This window comes from Galeopterus variegatus, unplaced genomic scaffold, assembly GCF_000696425.1.
Source record: "Galeopterus variegatus unplaced genomic scaffold, G_variegatus-3.0.2 Scaffold1373, whole genome shotgun sequence".
Taxonomy (NCBI): Eukaryota; Metazoa; Chordata; class Mammalia; order Dermoptera; family Cynocephalidae; genus Galeopterus; species Galeopterus variegatus.
Genome location: NW_007727484.1, coordinates 1 through 4,036, shown reverse-complemented (window position 1 = coordinate 4,036; position 4,036 = coordinate 1).

Here is a 4,036-nt window from a genome sequence, read left to right as displayed (position 1 = left end):
ATCCAATGTGCACTTTGTTGCTCTCGATCAGTCTGTGCGTGGACCGGAGTTGAAGGCCTGTTTCCTGTCACACGGTTACATCTATGAACTGGAACGCTTTAATTAAACGGCACGCACATACATTTATGCTTCCCCTCTTCTGTCCTCACCCAGGCCCAGGAAACCCATGTTAACCACTTAGAGTGTGCCCTTCCTTACTGCTCCGTGCTCCTCTGGGATAGCACACGTAGGCACACACACACACACACGCATGCACGTGCGCACGTTCAAATGTGTGTGTGTAGGATTTTGGTGGTCTTTTCCTGTTGCAAGGCGATTTCATACGAACTGTTCTCATCAATACGTTTTGGAAACCCCTCCCCATAAATGAGTGTAATTCTAATTCACTCTTGTCAGTGGCTACACGGGTTCCATGGTGTGCACTCACCATAGTTTGCTCAGCTGCTTCCCCACTGATGGCCTCAGTTACTTCCAGTGTCCCGCATCCTCGTGAACACCTGCCCTTCCGTGTCAGTGCTTCTGTCTCTTTGGGGTACATTCCCAGGAGCAGGCTGCTGGGGCTAAAGTGTGTTTGCACTTTTAGGGCCGGCCCGTGGCTCACTTGGGAGAGCGTGGTGCTGACAACACCAAGTCAAGGGTCCAGATCCCCTCACTGGTCACCTTTAAAAAAAAAAAAAAAAAAAAGCGTGTTTGCACTTTTCATGGTTTTGTGACTTCACATTCCATCAACAGCCAAGAAAGACGTGTGCCCTCCCCTTGGCTAGGTGTCACAGCTTATTTTGATTTTTGCCAGTTTAATGCTAATTTGATGAGTGCAAAGAAATGTTTCATGGGAACTATGATTCCTGCTTACTACTTTCGATTCTGAATCTCTTTTTAAATATTTGTTTCCCATTTGGGTTGGATTTGGGAGACTCTTCACACACCCTACCCATTTTTTCTATTGGGTTTATTTATTGTAAATTATTTTGTATTTATTTTGTCAATAATAAGAGACCAATGTATATTACAGGTCTGAGTCCTTTGTCATCTCATTATAGTTTTAAAAAAGTTATCATATGGGTCTTATATTTAAGTAGTTTCCTTCTATTCCTATTTTATCTGGGCCTTTTATTATGATTTTGTAAAACAAATTAAAGAATTGGAGAGTTTTTAAATAGTCTTTTTCTATGGCTTGGAATCATTTAAATAACCACAATTAGGTGAGATAAAACTGTGAAACTGTATGGTACGAAAATTTCAAAGAAGGACTTGGAGCAGATTTGTGACTTCTACCTTGTTAGGAAGGCTTTCACTTTCTCGGGCGTTGGCACTCGTCTCTGCGGAGCTGCGTGTAGTACTTTCTAACAGCTCTTTTCACCTCTCCTGCATTCAGTCCCTAGTTTATTCATTCATTCACCAAATACGTACTAAGTCCCACTGCGTGGCAGTAACCGACTGAGGCATCGGGGCTGCCCAGTGGGCAAAACAATGAAGGCCTCATCTTTTGGAGTGTCCCTTCCAGACAGCTAATGAGATAATTAGTCAAATACACTCGTACGGCCCATCAGGTAGAGTCCCTTGAGAAGGCGGAGACAGGAGGGAAGGCAGGGTGTCTGAAGGGTCGGGAGGTTAGGGTTTGGCCGTAGAAGGCCTCAGGCAAAGGCTGCCGTTGAGTGAAGAGCTGGGGGAAGGGAGGGGATCAGCCTAAGGGACACCTGGGGAAAGAACATTCCAGGCGACAGGTGCCAAGATCGGGAGGCAGGAATGTGCCTGGCCTGTGTAAGGAGCATTAAGGAGGCCAGTGTGGCGGGAGTGGGGCAACGAGGGCCTGGGGGAGCAGGAAGGGGGTTGTGGCAGGCAGGTCCCAGCAAGGACTCCAGGCAGCGGTGGAAGGGTTTGCAGAGGGGTGACATCAGTCATGTGGCTGTCCTCGTGTCGGGATCCCTCTGGCTGCTGTGCTGGGGATACACCGAAGTGGAAAAGGGCAGAAGCAGGAGACCGGTGTGGAGGCTGCTGTACAAATCCAACAGATGGCGGCTCAGACCTGGAGGTCGCCACGAAGGGGATGTTAAGTGGTTGGATTCCAGGTCTCTTTTGAAGATAAGGCCACAGGATTTCCTGACCAACTGGACATGGGTGGGAGAAAGAGAGACATTAAGGACAGCTGCACAGGTTTCGCCTGAGCCGTTGGCAGGACAGGGCAGCTCTGACTGCGAGGACAGGACTGCGGAATAAGTGGGTTCCGTGGGCGGTGATGCCCAGCTCTGGTTTGGCATGTGCTGAGTTTGAGGTGTGCGGGAGACCCAGTGCACATGTCGCAGGTATCTCCTATGCTGAGATCTGGTGTCCGGGCCAAAGACAAAACAGTGTTACTGCCGTGGAAGATACGGAGCCTCTGAGGCTGGCGGAGCCCGTGCTGACTTTATTTTGCCTTTTCTAGTTCCTAGTACGTCCATCTTTGCTTTCTCTGTATTTTCTTAATTAGGATCATATGGAGTTAATGTGTATATTAGTGGTCACTTTAAATAACCGGATTTTAGATTTCCTTCTGTTTTTTTTCAATTTTATTTTTATTTTTATTAAGTTTATCTTTCTACATTTTTTGGTTTACTTTATGATTTTTCTAATTTCTTAAATGTGTGGCTTGTTCCTCTTTTTTTTCTTTCACAGCGAAGGCATTTTAGGCCACACACTTTCCTCTGCATCAAGCTTTGCTGCAATGTCCTCGTCTTTATTGGCTGCTGGATAATAATTACTTTCCTCTGAGTCAAAGGTTTTCTAGGAGTGTGCTTCTTAGTTTATAAGTAGTTAAGGTATTTTGGTTCTTTTTTGTTACTTCTAATTTTATTAGATAATGATTGGGAAATGTGGCCTGTAAATCGCCACATTTAAAAGTTTTCTTTTTAAAAACAATTTTTTAATTTTAACTTCTCAATATACATTGCAGTGGATTTTCGTGTCCCTTTACCAGTTCTTCCCCCTCGCTATCCCCCTCCCCCCACTACATCATATCTGCTCAGTTGTCAACAAGTTCAAGGAATTGTTGTGTCTTCTTCCCCCCCACCCTTTTTTGTTTGTACATTTATTTATTTTTAGCTCCCACAAATAAGTGAGAACATGTGATATTTCTCTTTCCATGCCTGACTTGTTTCACTTAATATAATTCTCTATAGGTCCATCCATGTCATTGCAAATGGCAGTATTTCATTCGTTTTTATAGCAGAGTAGTATTCCATTGTGTAGATATACCACATTTTCCGTATCCACTCATCCGATGATGGACATTTGGGCTGGTTCCAACTCTTAGCTATTGTAAAGAGTGCTGCAATGAACATTGGGGAACAGGTATACCTTCGACTTGATGATTTCCATTCCTCTGGGTATATTCCCAGCAGTGGGATAGCTGGGTTATATGGTAGATCTATCTGCAATTGTTTGAGGAACCTCCATACCATTTTCCATAGAGGCTGCACCATTTTACAGTCCCACCAACAGTGTATGAGAGTTCCTTTTTCACCACAACCTCGCCAGCATTTATCATTCTCAGTCTCTTATGTATTAGCCATCCCAACTGGAGTGAGATGGTATCTAAAAGTAGTTTTGATTTGCATTTCCTGAATGCTGAGTGATGTTGAGCATTTTTTCATATGTCTGTTGGCCATTCGTGTATCTTCCTTTGAGAAATGCCTATTTAGCTCTTTTGCCCATTTTTTAATTGGGTTATTTGTTTTTTTGCTGTAAAGTTGTTTGAGTTCCTTGTATATTCTGGATATTAATCCTTTGTCAGATGTATATTTTGCAAATATTTTCTCCCACTCTGTTGGTTGTCTTTTCATTCTGTTAATTGTTTCTTTAGCTGTGTGGAATCTTTTTAGTTTGATATATCCTATTTGTTTATTTTTCCTTTGGTTGCCCGTGCTTTTGGGGTCGTATTCATGACGTCTGGGTCCAGTCCTACTTCCTGAAGTATTTCTCCTATGTTTTCTTTAAGAAGTTTTATTGTTTCAGGGTGTATATTTAATTCTTTAACCCATTTTGTATATGTGGATTTTAG